The following is a 16,614-nucleotide window of genomic DNA, read 5'->3' as shown; positions in this document are numbered from 1 at the left end:
ATCCTTAACCTCTGTTCCTCTCTCAAAGTGAGGGTCCAAACACCCTTAACCTCTGTTCCTCTCTCAAAGTGAGGGTCCAAGTTTTACAATAAAGAAAACCGGTAAGATACCGGGAACAGTTTTATAAATTCTAACTTTCAGTTTTTTTTTCATATACTGTTAATATGAGAGTAAAGACGTTTTATGAAAACAGAGGACTGTAACAACTTGGATACGAACTGCGTTTAATTACTTCGTTCCACGTGGAACAAACAGACGAAGAGCGATGTCCACCAACAACAAGACCTGAGCAATCAATCACAGTATTAAAATAGTTTCGCCGAAAGGTCAAATGAAGTAGGCTATATCCGCAACACGGCCGACAAAGACGAGAATAGCAGCTGCTTGTTTCCCCGAATTCTCGCTCCGACACCGGCATTTGTCATAAATGTGAGCACCGCGACCGCGCTCGAGCTTTCGAACAGTCACCCCCACCCACCTTCAGATAATTAACAAGCGGAACCATTAATTCTCAACAAGATTTTTCCGTTCCTTGGAACATAAAAGCTCGCGCGCGTTGTGTACCCACACGTCGATCCTCAGTCCCAACACATCTGCGACGGCCATCAGAATGTGACAGTCCGCTGGGTTTCAGCATTGTTTACTGACGTCACAGAGGGACTCTGAAATGCTACGGGTGGATGGGCAAATGAATGGACGGACGGAAAAACAAATGAAATGAAGGAGAAATATTCAGACGAATGAGTAGTAGAAAGTACAAATTAGTAATACGAAGTTGATACTTTCTCATTATGTCGTTTATGTGTTTATCAGATCGTTTTCATGTTGCATACTATTGTGTTACCGATTTATTTTATAGAACTAAAGCAGCGGTGACTAAAGCGAGTGACGTGATTACATCGTGTAATCACGACATTCAAACGGGTACGAGGAGTTTCCTGTACATTGCTGTTTTTTTCATTCACGTACTGAAGGCAAGCAGTGGCGGTAGGGCCATGTTTACTAGCTACTTCCGAGAGCGGAGAAGTGGGACTAGGGGAAGCTAACCTCGCGACCTATGCCTGCGATATGCCGACCTGAGATAACATTCTGTATCATCCGTTCAAAAACATCACCGCTCCATAGTCTGTACAGATCTTTTATTAAATCTCTGCCTCTGTGCAACGTCACAGTTTGCGTTTAGAGGGAAGAGAAATAGCAAAATGTTGTAATTTGTTTTAATATTATGCTAAAAAACCATGAGGTTTCTGCGGAAGATATTACAGGATCGAAGACTCATTCGAGAACGACCGAACATTAAGTACCTAGACTGGCTTTTCAGGAATATCACAAAAGTTAAACCCTTTATAGATTGGCGTTTCAGGAATATCACAAAAGTTAAACGCTTTAGACCAGAACAAAGACAAATTATCTCTATGAGTCTTAGATAGACAACGATTTGACTTTCCAAAAATGGTGGAAGAAAAGAAAAGATGTTAGAAGGAAACAAATCCAAAAGGCTTATAATAGTACATATAAGTTTCGAAGCCAAATTTCTTGATGATGGTCTTCTCACTTATAAAGGTGGCTCAACTAGTAGTGACTACCACCAAGAAATGAACTCCACCAGCTTCGAGAAATGGTTGAGGGAGCGAGTAACTCCAAACTTGCCACCTGCTTCTGTAACAGTGCGAGTCTACTATGGACGAAATAATTCGAGTAAGTGGAGATGATGGAAGTGGTAGTGCTGATGGCGGTGGTGGTAGTGGATCGAAAGTGCAAGTACTAGTTATAACTCTATCTTAGCTATGCCTTTGCAGAGAAAAGCACATTATTTTATGTGAGCGTAATAACATGTATAAAGTTAGACTGTTGTATATAAATACACTTGGCTGTACTATAAGCAGTAATATGAGCTGTTGTCAGAAAGTCAAGGAGGGGATAGCAATGGCAAAAAAAAGCTTTTAATATAATGAGAAGGAGAACTTCTTTGTTGTTCTGTCGGACAAAATGTAATATGTTCACTTTGCTCAACGGTTCAATTAGGAGTACCGTATATAGAAACATTAATTGCCACGCTGAATAATCTATTATTATTATTATTATTATTATTATTATTATTATTACTATTACTATTAATGAACACTAAGTATGTGTTTCTATAATTCTTCTGTACGTGTATGAATATTGATATTTTTAGATCTTCTCCCTAGAAAGATAAAATTATAAGGCTTTATCTCAATTTTAATCTTCATAATCTTTAGATGAGGATAACTATTTATTAGTTATTCTTTAATAATAATATTGTAGAAAACTGTTCAGTATTGTGTACCAACGGACTGTTAAACGCCAGGAATTGACATGTCTTAAATCATAGTCAGGAAGAGAAAGCTGATATAAATAAATGTAAGGAAGTCAGCTACCTAATGGGGTTTGAAATATCTCGTGCTCTAAAGTCTTTTAATAGAACAGAATTTCTCAAAAGAGTAATGGTTAAAAGAGCTTAAATAACTTGTTCATAAGAAGTTTTTAATTAAAAAAAACTACGAATTTCTCGACCAAGTATCGAGAGAAGAATTTAGAAAATTCCTGATCATATTCAAGAGGAAGGTTAAAAAAAAAAAAAAAAAAAAAAAAAACAAACAAACAAAAAAAAAAATAAAAAAAAAACAAACAAACAAAAAAAAAAAAAAAAAAAAAAAGAAAAAAAGAAAAATCGTATATTATTCACTGGCTCTTGATGATTGCAGTGACATTACTGATACAGCAAAGCTTGAGATTTTTATCCGCGGGATTGATCAAGATGTTAGTACAGAAACAAACACTGGTTGTAGTTTTGATGCCAAGTACCTTTCCTCCGTCTCCTTACTTCATAGGCTGTCTGGCGCATGTAATCACTGCAGCTCGAGTTTTGGTCACCGCTGAACTAAAGTAAAGAAATTCTCATGGAACTACTCGTAGTTACAAACTGATTAGTTAAACTGAGCTCTTATTGTCAAAGAACGTTCGATGATAGTGTAATCTACACCAAAAATAAACTTCGGGTCATTCTTTACTCTGCCGTGTCCTGGAACTTAACATTTCAAGCTACATATTGCTCGCCACTTTGGACGTTTCATCATTATGGTCCATTTTAAAATATTAGTGACCATTGTTGCCTTCGTTAAATATTTTAGTGTTATAATTTCAATATTATTATGGAATATAAAACTGAAGAAGTAATGAAACATCTATAAGTCACCTTACACCTGCACACCGGAGGCATATTTCAAATAAGAAGCCCTGGCCTAACTGTTCAGTTCCATGCATTCTTATTACTGACTGCTGTTTACACTTAACACCAGCAATTGATGAAGATAGTAATTTCATCCTGTCATTTTTTCATGGCCTGCACATATTTCACTATTTCCAGAATCCTCAGAGTTTAAACAGCAAGAGAAAGTGTTTCTCGCGAAAGAATCAAACCGGTATCTCGAACATGCACGTAATAACCTTCAACATTCCAACTTTTCCGGGAAAATACACATTCTAATACCTAATGTACTGAAGCTAATCCTCTGTCCATTAGAAAACTTGTTCAAATATAAAATAGAACATTTTCTTTTCCGAAATAAAGTGCAAAAAAAGACATTGGTGATTAATACAATAACCTACATTCAACACAGAAAAATGGTATACGTACGTATTACTGTAACAAACTTGAACACACACTTGTACCACTCTTACACACAGTGCAATGGCAACTGGAATATAGCCATAACGGACTAATGATAATTAATAAGAAATAAAATGGACTAATTTATCATTACCCATTATGCATTTGTTGATAATGTGCCGCGACCAAACATTTAATGGCATATTCAGAGCCACTAAATATTTTTGTGGTTTCACGAGCAACGCCAGTAATAACAAACAGCAGCTCACATCATTTCGGAGCGCTGGAAGCACTACAACACGCGTGTTGTCACCATCGTTGATTACGCTTATCGCACCTAATCAATTAACACGGCTTGCAAAGAATCGATCGTTAAAGTCTCTAAAGCAGAATACAATTTCCATTTTCCTCCAAGTAATAAACGAGCTATTGTTATAGTAACAGTCAGAGGTGATAAAGCTTGTGCAACGTCACTAGCGAAGGCTGAATGCAATTGAACAAAAAAAAAATAGCAGTTTTTTCTGGTCAGTCCTCTGTAGCCTATGTCACTGGTATAGAATCCGCCGTGAATTAGTTCACTAGCGGCAAGCTTTCTGTTGGATATATCTTTTTTGCACGCATCAATATTTGTAATATTTGTAATGTCAAGCGGTATTGTCACGTTTCCGTTGTAAAGATTATCCCTACGTATAAAATAAATAAATAAATAAATAAATAAATATACAATTATAATCGATATACATACATACGATTTCTACGAACACCATCCACAGTGAATCAATTTTAAGCTGTAAGATGGCTTTTAATTGAAATTGAAATACAAATTACTAACCTCTTTATTCACCATTAATCAATTCGAGATATGACAACGTTGTTTTGTACTGCACTGGAGTTGACAAGTACATGTCCTTTGAAAATGGTAAGCTAAGGCGTCACTGATAAAACATGTGTTACCGTTTCTCGTAATTGGAGCAGTATCTGAGAAGACCTAATCAATAAACTCTTAGCTCTTCGAAGGAAAGCGTCCGCTTTGTCAGCGGCTGGGTATTAATTCACCGAAGAAACTATACAGTGCCAAAGCGCGGCGAGGCAGCTAGAAGCGTACCCCCCCCCCCGCAACAATCACAAGGAGGAAAAACAGGTACGGATTTTATGTTTATTACTGATACACGAGGAAGTGTTTACGATACGATGAAAAATGTGAAAATGATCTACAGTACAATGTCATTCTCTCTTGCCTTATAGCGCCGGAATGGCGAGGACGAATTCAGTTTTTATTGGCTGCCGTAGCGGGTAGGAGAGACTAAAAAACAATCGGTGGTCAGTGTTCTGGGATTGTAAGAAGAATAAACATGGTTATTTAGCAAATGAGTATTATTCAAATCTCCCGTAGCAATAGAAAGAGAAAATTCGTGAGAAGTAAGGTATGGCCAAGAAAAATTTATCATTTTCACGACAATGCGCCTGCTCGCAAATCCGCAATTGCGGCTGCTGAACTACACGTACTATAGCTAGCGCAAGGAACGATTCAGAAAAAAAAAAACAATGATGGCGTTACTGTCTGTTTTGACGCAGTTTTGACGTGTATGTGTAAGCACGCCGAGGGAGAGTGAGATGCGACCGATGGAAGTACTGCCTCTTCCAAGAAGATGAACAGATGGGGACATCGCCTGTGGAAATGAAGAGCGTAGCAAGAGAAAAATCCGAAGCGAATTAAACGCGCAACATTATGTTTACGAATAAAATAATGATACTCTGCGAGGGGAACGCTCCATCACTACACAATAAAATAAACGCACTTGGAACAAAACACGTATTCACATGCAGTGGAACAAACTAAAACCGTAATGTAACTATCACAATGCAAGAGTGATTCTATCGATGTCGTTTCTGTTTCGACTGTATTCTTGAATATCATTCAAGTTATCTCGTGACCTTTCCTGTCGCCCGCTCTTCCTTATCGAATTGTTTCGTTCGCATTCCTGTCGTCGGTAATCCCTGCTTGCGAGACGTGTGTTAGAACAGTTGTCGCATTCCCCTTATCTGCCGCATCTAGCTCCCTCTAACTTCTGCCTCCTTCCAAAGCTCAAAACTTACTTTGGCTGGAAAGAAATTTTCATCAGATGGAAATGTTATCGCAGTAGCAGAAGGCTTTACGCAGACCTCGAATCTGTTTCTAAAGACAGTCTAAAAGCATTACAACTTCGTCGGACCAAGTATGTTTAATCTCAGGGAGGAGATTATGTTGAAAAATAAATCTCTTCCAAATTATAGTCTTACTTGTGTGTCAGGGTATGAAATTTACGAACAGCCCTAGTAAATTAACTTCTATCCCTGATCACATAACAGATTGATCAGCCTAATGACTTTCAAGGCAACCACTTTTATCAAATTCACTTTGCTGCCATCTAGCGACTGCAAAAGAAGTCACCTTATAACTTTTATAGAACTGCACGGAGCAACAGTAGGCTACTTTCATCTAGCGATCGTTACCAAAAAATGCCTTTTCGACGGTGGACACTTCCCTGGTTCACATTTTATGTTGATACTTCATAACATGGGAACGACCAATATGATATAAGAGTAGCTTATATGTGATCAGCAGAGACTGGAAGTTCAGGCATTATGAATAATTAAAATAGGCAAGCAAGAAAGATATAATAAATAGCTAAAATAGGCAGGCAAAAAGGCATTATAAATAGCTAAAATACGCGATAAAAGGCAATTACAAAAACCTTGCACTAGACCCACAACCTTGCACGTTCCACAAAGGGATTTCGGCAGCAAGAAAAGCTTTACATAAGTTGAATGCAAATTGAGATTTTCGACTGGATGTTGCAATTACTGTTGGAAGCAAAGAAATCTTCTTCCCAGTAGCCTTGGAAAGTGCATTTTTGTGTTTGGTTGTACTGATATGTTGCGATATGAAATATTTCTTTTCGTAGTTCACTGCCTGCTCACATATTTTGCATGTAAGTACTTTACCGTCAGTACAAAATACGTCGGATCCAAAACTATTAACGTAACTTTGCAATTTACTGCGTAAAGGAACACTGAATTTCGGCATTTTGCTGCTAGCTACAACAACGTCATAATGAAAACTGAAAGAAAAACAACAGTTAAAATTAACGTTAGACCCGCACTCATTGTTGCAACTAGAGAATATGAACTGACTGAAAGACAATAATATACATTCGGTGAAGTCACTTTCATTGTAGCGGTTATAGAAATAAATTAAAATATAATTTATATTATTTTAATGTACCGAAGTACATATGATATTTCCATGCAGATATTCTGCGTCATCATACGATGAAAGAGTAATGGATCGGAGAAAAATTCTCTCCGGCGCCGGGATTTGAACCCGGGTTTTCAGCTCTACGTGCTGATGCTTTATCCACTAAGCCACACCGGATACAACCCCGACGCCAGTCAGAATCGTCTCAGATTAAGCTCCAACTCTTGGGTTCCCTCTAGTGGCCGCCCTCTGCACTACGTCATAGATGTCTATGAACGGTGTGGCTTAGTGGATAAAGCATCAGCACGTAGAGCTGAAAACCCGGGTTCAAATCCCGGCGCCGGAGAGAATTTTTCTCCGTTCCATTACTCTTTCATCGTATGATGACGCAGAATATCTGCATGGAAATATCATATGTACTTCCGTACATTAAAATAATATATATGATATGCGTAAATCACTTCGTGATTTAAGACGGCGCTTATTCCGTCGGATCCCGGCCAACTAGTCACTCATATCGAGTGCACCTCAGCACATGTGTAGACTTCGATCCTGCGTTCATAAACATCTATGACGTAGTGCAGAGGGCAGCCACTAGAGGGAACCCGAGAGTTGGAGCTTAATCTGAGACGATTCTGACCGGCGTCGGGGTTGTATCCGGTGTGGCTTAGTGGATAAAGCATCAGCACGAACAGCTGAAAACCCGGGTTCAAATCCCGGCGCCGGAGAGAATTTTTCTCCGTTCCATTACTCTTTCATCGTAAAATATAATTACCTGTAGGCAATTTTAATAATAAATTAATAAATGATATATAAATGATCAAATAAAAGCAAAAAAAAGCATTTATTTTGTAAATTAGGCATTTATATTTAAAAAGGCAGAAAAGGGCAACATAAAACTGTGACGTTTCAATCACAAAGGTAGGCCTATAATTCGTACAGATTTACTTTCAAAATGAAGGCAGATTTAACACATTTAAAAAGGCATTCTGCCAAAGTTCCGGTCTCTGGTGATCAGGGCTTGTACTAAGAATTTGGTTCTAATTACTATTGTCCCTTTTTACTAGCTTCTGTTCTTATATGTCATTAAAGCTGGTTGTGATTTTCTTATAGACATATTCTAACGTTGGTCATAGTGAATGCTTCATTACAGAACTTATTTCAATGTTATTTAAACAATTGCACTTAAAAGTGTTATATATCACAGCCCGAATTTCACAACGTCATTAACGACGAAGAGTATCTTTCCTAGTCTGAATGATTCCAAAAGGCACAGTTAGAGATTGCTTAGCAGAGAAAACGACACAGCAGCTGCAAATCATTACTTGCAGTATCCGTCGAACAGATTTTGCTTCACAGAATCCAAATAGTAATTCGCATAAAAGTGAAACAGGATCCCGACATATCACTTCGCAAACATTGGCCTGTGACATGAATAGTAACCTTGGGTATTGCACTGCACTTCCAGGTGTTCGAGAGTAATGTTACCACACCGGGAACAAGACTTCTCGGAACACATTGAAACGAAACCTCTAGTCCTTCGTATGACACACAGTAACTGAGTGAGATCTAAAGTTTTAATTGAAGATAATATTTTAGAACATGTTTCAAAATTTATATATTTGAATGTAGAAATAGCATAAACAGCGAAATAGAAACGGAATTAACTTACTTACAAATGGATTTTAAGGAACCCGCAGGTTCATTGCCGCCCTCACATAAGCCCGCCATCGGTCCCTATCCTGTGCAAGATTAATCCAGTCTCTATCATCATGTCCCACCTCCCTCAAATCCATTTTAATATTCCCTCCCATCTAAGTCTCTGCCTCCCTAATGGTCTTTTCCCTCCGGTTTCCCAACTAACACTCTATATGCATTTCTAGATTCGCCCATACGTGCTATATGTCCTGCCCATCTCAAACGTCTGGATTTAATGTTCCTAATCATGTCAGGTGAAGAATACAAAGCGTGCAGTTCTGCGTTGTATAACTTTCTCCATTGTCCTGTAACTTCATCCCTCTTAGCCCCAAATATTTTCCTGAGAACCTTATTCTCAAACAAGGTCAACTCCAAAGGCTTCCCCCGCCGTCCTGCGAACCTTAAAACTTCGAGCATTTAAATTCGTGTCTATTGTATTGTTTTGTTATTTTCCATTTTTTCTTTGCTAATTTCGTTTATTGCTCATTTTGACATTACGGAGGGTGAGGCTGATTCGTCTGCTATCGACAGTACACCAGTTAAAAGAGACGAACTAATGGAACAATCTGATTTGCGAAGCCTCAACAAAAACCCGTTTACAATTTGTGTAAATTTTTTAAAGATCTTGCCGTACATCCCGAAAAAAAATTGCCACCATTTATTTTCGAAAGTCTCAAGATCTGACTGCAAAACTGTGTGTGAAATTTCCAAAGGAACTGCAAACAAGGTTTCGAGGAAGCGCTAAAAATCTACAGAACATCTTGTGAAATTTTCTTCTCCTAGCAATCAAACGATATCGACATGTGACAGATCTCAATGACTTGATAAGGACGTGTTGCGCCGTTGTATTGCACTGGAAATGAATATATTTCGTGCAGACATATTACAGTGAATAATTTGATCTTTCCACGCTCGCATGTGGACAGCTGCGATGTGCTCAGCCGCTTCCGCTCTACGTCCGCGAGCATGGAAAGATAAAATGTATGCACTATATATTTAACATGTATGGGCAAATGTTTTCATAATAGATATATTTCCCATGTCTTCAATGAACGGCTATATTTTATTGAGGTTAATCTATTTTGCGCAGTCATATTATACTTAAAAAAACACACACACACGCACGCACGCACGCACACACACACACACAGACAACACCTCAAAAACATATACTGTATATCTGATTTTTAAAGAATAACTATATTGTACTGGGGATTAACCTATTTTGTGAAAGCGTATATTAAACATATATGAGCCTACGTTTGCACAATGTCCATATTTATCATATTTAAAGAACGGTTGCATTACACATAGGGCTAAACTATTTTACGCAGATATATTAGACTATATACAGTATTAACATTAGGAGGCAATGTTTTCATAATGGGTTTATCTCTTCAAGGACGGTTATATTGTACTTGGAATTAACCCATTTTATGTAGTATAACTTGTGTAGTAAAAATACATAGGTCAATGTTTTCATTGAGAGGAATAGCACGCAGTTATATCTTGTATGATTTATACAAGTGAAATGTTTATGTATTATGCGTGTGCGTGTTGATAATGGTATAGTACATCATATATATTGAGATCTCACTTCTTTTTAATAATCTCAGAAGTTTTTCACAACAGAATCTGTATCATTCTGTGTACAGATGAATACTTGAAAATCCAGAAATCCTTGGAAACTGTTCTTGATAGGGAAAAGCAAGTGATAGGCCTTCGTTCTTTTATTTTAGCCGACAGATCTATTGTCTGATGTGTACTGCGTACTGACGGTACATCTTTCTTCCTTTCGCAATGCTTTGGTAATTTGTTCTACAATACGTATTACATTACCTCGCAACCAGACCTGCCAGTTAAATATCACGGCGGACCCAACCAACAGTTCTTGTGAAAATAACTTCCTGCAGCGTATGCTTCCTTAGAAGTGACCCATAACAGCGTACTAGGAAAGTGTATGAGAGAACAGCTTTATCATCATATTGTACAGAGCAATGGAATGCGCATATGTTAAGTTAAAGTTGGCCGAATATGATCGTCAAGATAACTTAAAACATTCGTAGCCATTTAATAAAATGCTGATGATGAAGTTCATGTTGTAGAAAAATGTTCCTAATATAAGCAGTGAAGCCTTCATGCTTACCAGAAATAATGTGTAAGTACAGAACATCCCATTTCGCTCTTAGTGTTATTTCTTAATTACAGCAGACATTGAAAACGCTTAATTAATACTGGATAATTCGAATAAATGTTCATTTCCCTTGAATCTTCTATTTAAACCACTGCTGAAAATTCACATTTAATTAGAAGATTCTACGTTTACATTTCGATAAGTCAAACCAAGGATTTCACACACTGTTTCACCAATACATAGACAAATCTCAACTATTTTTTAAACTCTTAATATTTTGAATTACCTCTAATTGAAGTTCTGGCTGATGTGGATATCTATTAACCAATTAGGCAGAACATCTCACTTGAAGATATACTGTGTCAGAGGAAGAAAAATTCGATGGTGTTTGGGTTAAGTCATAAAAACTAGTTTTGAGATAAATGAAAATCAACCTTCGAACCCTTACTGCATATCAGAGAATATTTTTTTACAAAAATTGAAAAACACCAAATAATAGTATAACTTTGGCTTTTCCACACAAAACATGAAATTAACAAGTAATTTGAGAATGGATATATTTTTAAGGGAAAACCCATAAAAACTACCGACTTAACCCTTTTCCCCCCCAATGAACCAATGGAACTGAGGACTTCATATCTATTTGCACCTTTAAATAATTATTTTAGTGAAATAATGTTATAGGAGAATGAAATAACTATATTGTGACATGTACTGACGACTTCTTTATTTAAAACATAACAAAAAAAAAATGAACTTCTCACAAGTTAGTCTGAATAAGTGACAGGGATAAAAACTACTAACATAGGCTACCAAAACTAATTATGTTAGGCTTGTTAAGTAAACAATTTTTATCTACGATAGTGCGTGAAGTGCAAAGTGTGCGTTAAGTAATAACACCAGTGCGTGTAGTAAGCAAAGTGTGCGTTAAGTAATAACACCAGTGCGTGTTGTAAGCATAGTGTGCGTGAAGTAATAACACCAGTGGGTATAGTAAGCAAAGTGTGGGTTAAATAATAACACCAGTGCGTGTAGTAAGCATAATGTGCGTGAAGTAATAACACCAGTGCGTGTAGTAAGCATAGTGTGCGTGAAGTAATAACACTAGTGCATGTAGTAAGCATAGTGTGCGTGAAGTAATAACACCAGTGCATGTAGTAAGCATAGTGTGCGTTAAATAATAACACCAGTGCGTGTAGTAAGCAAAGTGTGCGTTAAGTAATAACACCAGTGCGTGTAGTAAGCATAGTGTGCGTGAAGTAATAACACCAGTGCGTGTAGTAAGCATAGTGTGCGTGAATAACACCAGTGGGTATAGTAAGCAAAGTGTGCGTTAAATAATAACACCAGTGCGTGTAGTAAGCATACTGTGCGTGAAGTAATAACACCAGTGCGTGTAGTAAGCATAGTGTGCGTGAAGTAACAACACCAGTGCATGTAGTAAGCATAGTGTGCGTTAAATAATAACACCAGTGCATGTAGTAAGCAAAGTGTGCGTTAAGTAATAACACCAGTGCGTGTAGTAAGCATAGTGTGCGTGAAATAATAACACCAGTGCGTGTAGTAAGCATAGTGTGCGTGAAGTAATAACACCAGTGGGTATAGTAAGAAAAGTGTGCGTTAAATAATAACACCAGTGCGTGTAGTAAGCATAGTGTGCGTGAAGTAATAACACCAGTGCATGTAGTAAGCATAGTGTGCGTTAAATAATAACACCAGTGCGTGTAGTAAGCAAAGTGTGCGTTAAGTAATAACACCAGTGCGTGTAGTACGCATAATGTGCGTGAAGTAATAACACCAGCGCGTGTAGTAAGCATAGCGTGCGTGAAGTAGTAACACCAGTGCGTGTAGTAAGCATAGTGTGCGTGAAGTAATAACACCAGCGCGTGTAGTAAGCATAGCGTGCGTGAAGTAGTAACACCAGCGCGTGTAGTAAGCATAGTGTGCGTGAAGTAATAACACCAGTGCGTGTAGTAAGCATAGTGTGCGTTAAATAATAACACCAGTGCGTGTAGTAAGCATAATGTGCGTGAAGTAATAACACCAGTGCGTGTAGTAAGCATAGTGTGCGTGAAGTAATAACACTAGTGCATGTAGTAAGCATAGTGTGCGTTAAATAATAACACCAGTGCGTGTAGTAAGCAAAGTGTGCGTTAAGTAATAACACCAGTGCGTGTAGTAAGCATAGTGTGCGTGAAGTAATAACACCAGTGCGTGTAGTAAACATAGTGTGCGTTAAATAATAACACCAGTGCGTGTAGTAAGCAAAGTGTGCGTTAAGTAATAACACCAGTGCGTGTAGTAAGCATAATGTGCGTGAAGTAATAACACCAGCGCGTGTAGTAAGCATAGCGTGCGTGAAGTAGTAACACCAGCGCGTGTAGTAAGCATAGTGTGCGTGAAGTAATAACACCAGTGCGTGTAGTAAGCATAGTGTGCGTTAAATAATAACATCAGTGCGTGTAGTAAGCAAAGTGTGCGTTAAGTAATAACACCAGTGCGTGTAGTAAGCATAATGTGCGTGAAGTAATAACACCAGCGCGTGTAGTAAGCATAGCGTGCGTGAAGTAGTAACACCAGTGCGTGTAATAAGCAAAGTGTGCGTTAAATAATAACACCAGTGCGTGTAGTAAGCAAAGTGTGCGTTAAGTAATAACACCAGTGCGTGTAGTAAGCATAATGTGCGTGAAGTAATAACACCAGCGCGTGTAGTAAGCATAGCGTGCGTGAAGTAGTAACACCAGTGCGTGTAATAAGCAAAGTGTGCGTTAAATAATAACACCAGTGCGTGTAGTAAGCAAAGTGTGCGTTAAATAATAACACCAGTGCGTGTAGTAAGCAAAGTGTGCGTTAAGTAATAACACCAGTGCGTGTAGTAAGCATAATGTGCGTGAAGTAATAACACCAGCGCGTGTAGTAAGCATAGCGTGCGTGAAGTAGTAACACCAGTGCGTGTAATAAGCAAAGTGTGCGTTAAATAATAACACCAGTGCGTGTAGTAAGCAAAGTGTGCGTTAAGTAATAACACCAGTGCGTGTAGTAAGCATAGTGTGCGTTAAATAATAACACCAGTGCGTGTAGTAAGCAAAGTGTGCGTTAAGTAATAACACCAGTGCGTGTAGTAAGCATAATGTGCGTGAAGTAATAACACCAGCGCGTGTAGTAAGCATAGCGTGCGTGAAGTAGTAACACCAGTGCGTGTAATAAGCAAAGTGTGCGTTAAATAATAACACCAGTGCGTGTAGTAAACATAGTGTGCGTTAAATAATAACACCAGTGCGTGTAGTAAGCAAAGTGTGCGTTAAGTAATAACACCAGTGCGTGTAGTAAGCATAGTGTGCGTTAAATAATAACACCAGTGCGTGTAGTAAGCAAAGTGTGCGTTAAGTAATAACACCAGTGCGTGTAGTAAGCATAATGTGCGTGAAGTAATAACACCAGCGCGTGTAGTAAGCATAGCGTGCGTGAAGTAGTAACACCAGTGCGTGTAGTAAGCATAGCGTGCGTGAAGTAGTAACACCAGTGCGTGTAGTAAGCAAAGTGTGCGTTAAATATTAGCACCAGTGCGTGTAGTGAGCATAGTTTTCGTTAAGTAATAATTTGAGGCTATGGAAGGAAAAACAATGTATGGTACACATTCGTGTATTTGAGAAACTCGGCAAGCCTCGTTAAGTTATATTTTGACATTCGTGTATTTGAGAAACGAGGTTTCACGAACTTGTATCATAAATAACTATTATAGTTTCACTATGTTAAATAATGAAACTATTGTGGTATTTTACCTAGTGATTAGTTTTGGCGGTACTTTACACTATTTTAAAACTGTGCGTTTTCTTCCAGTTTCTTTTTCTTGGTGTGAAAGATGTGGGCAGAGGTGAGGATGTGTTCGCAATTGGTAATGTTGTGTCCAACCGCATACTCCCCCAAAAAGATAGCAAGAAAGAAGAAGCCAGAAGAAAGGGTAAGACCTCACTATAAGTTTGAAAACAGCGTAAAGTTCCGCCAAAATTCATCACTAGTTAAAATACCATATTAGTTTCACTATTTAACACAGTGAAGTTATTAAGTTGTTCATTTAACATTATTTGTTTAAATTTCACCACCAACAGAAGCAAGGTTCCAATTAGCCTACAGGTGGCTTAAACTGATAAAATTTATATACAAAATACATGAGAAAAACACACACACACACACACACACACAAACGAAAGAAAGAAGGATACATAATAGATGCTACAAAATAATATTGTAGTTAATATTAGTGTCAAATGTCACTATAATAATGCTGAATTATTTCAAAATTAGAGTAAAGACATTATAATACGCTTGTTCATAATTTGGCACCCAAGGAAATATAGTTCTTTTCAGGGCCGGATTTAGGTATAGTGCCTCCCCTAGGCAGTGCTAAAATTTGCCGCCCCCCCAACTCCCACAAACTATTTATAAGCAGCTATTATACATGACATGTTCAGTTTAAATTAGTTTTAATGAAATGTTACAATCAGAAAACAATAAGTTACTGAAATAAAAAAAATATATATACATGCATCTTACTTGTGAATTATAAAGATTTCCTTCGCACTTTCTTCACAGAGAAAGCATTGATGATGTCATCAAAGTCAATCTGACGAAGAATATCAGACTCGATACAAATAAATATACGTATTCAAACTTATTCATTGTTGAAACAAAATTGATTTGTAAAAAAACCAGCCTGTGGTATCTTAAGCACTGGTTTTGTTTGTGGTATAATTATTATGAGCAAAGCTCGGAACTTGGGGACTTGTGTTTTTGAACGTGGCTAAGCGACCGGACTCCAATGTCAACAAACTCCCTCTTCCAGCACAGAGGTACTGTCAGGTCTGCTATAAAGGTGGTTCCTGGCTGGAACAACATATTGATAATATTATGGTAGGTTGAAACACGTAATTTTATAGCATATATATAAAGAAACATGCAAAATATATCAAATTTACAGTTCTGCTCTGTACATTTTATTACAGTGTATGACTACATACATTACAAGATTTTCGAACCCATAACTTCTTTTTCTGTTAGATAAACGTGATTTGAAACGAAAGAAACTTATTTCCACGTCACATGAAGTGACGGGAGCAAACTTAAATTTTTTAATTTTATTTATTTTAACTAGCTACCTAGTGAGTACAAATTACATTTATAAAATAAAAATGTTTCTAGCCACTACCGTAAGAGCCAGGCTCGTGTACAGTGTGGTCTTAGTCAATAATATAACATAAAATTTACAAGGACAATTTACTAAATACAGTAACTTAATTCAAACCAATAAATACAACACAAGAGCAAGAATAAAGAAGAAAGATAAAAAGAGAGAAAAATACACATTTTATATAAATTGACAATCCGAGAGAAGCCAGTGATATTTAGTAAAAACATGAATATAGTCGATAGAAATAAAAAGTAAAAAAAAATACATTTATTACTATTATATATCATGGATAATTTTACAAATTTCTTTTTTAAAAGCTTTAATTTCAAAAAATTTCAAATTTGGAAAATGGTTTGTAATTTTATTATAAAGTCTTGGGCCGAAATAAAATACTGAATGTTTTCACTTTCACTGTTTCCTGTTCGATTTTCAGCAGTTGCTAGCTGATCTCGTATCTGAGAAAAATAAGTATATCCTAAATTTTTCTCGAAAATAGTTTTCAATTTCTATGTCACTACTAGGGAAGGTCCCACTACGACTTGATCCATGGCTATGGACGAATTTTCCACCGATTTAATTTTTTTAGTAGGTTATTTTACGACGCTTTATCAACAGCTTAGGTTATTTAACGTCTGAATGAGATGAAGATGATAATGCCGGTGAAATGAGTCAGGGGTCCAGCACCGAAAGTTACCCAGTACCCAGCATTTGCTCATATTGGG

The 16,614-nt window shown here is 37.4% G+C and overlaps 1 protein-coding gene and 1 non-coding gene across 2 annotated transcripts in view; one reads left to right on the top strand and one right to left on the bottom strand.

Annotated features, from left to right (window-relative positions):
* Positions 1-16,614, bottom strand: part of LOC138705929 (forkhead box protein L2-like) — a 196,982-nt gene that overhangs the window by 154,820 nt on the left and 25,548 nt on the right. The gene's annotated exons all lie outside the window — the stretch shown is intronic.
* TRNAF-GAA (transfer RNA phenylalanine (anticodon GAA)) lies at positions 7,529-7,600 on the top strand. Its single transcript has one exon. It is a non-coding gene; the product is annotated as a tRNA-Phe (tRNA).

Source organism: Periplaneta americana, chromosome 9 (genome assembly GCF_040183065.1).
Source record: "Periplaneta americana isolate PAMFEO1 chromosome 9, P.americana_PAMFEO1_priV1, whole genome shotgun sequence".
In the NCBI taxonomy this organism is placed as follows: domain Eukaryota; kingdom Metazoa; phylum Arthropoda; class Insecta; order Blattodea; family Blattidae; genus Periplaneta; species Periplaneta americana.
Note: the sequence above shows the minus strand (reverse complement) of the source record. Positions and strands in the feature narration are given on the sequence as shown.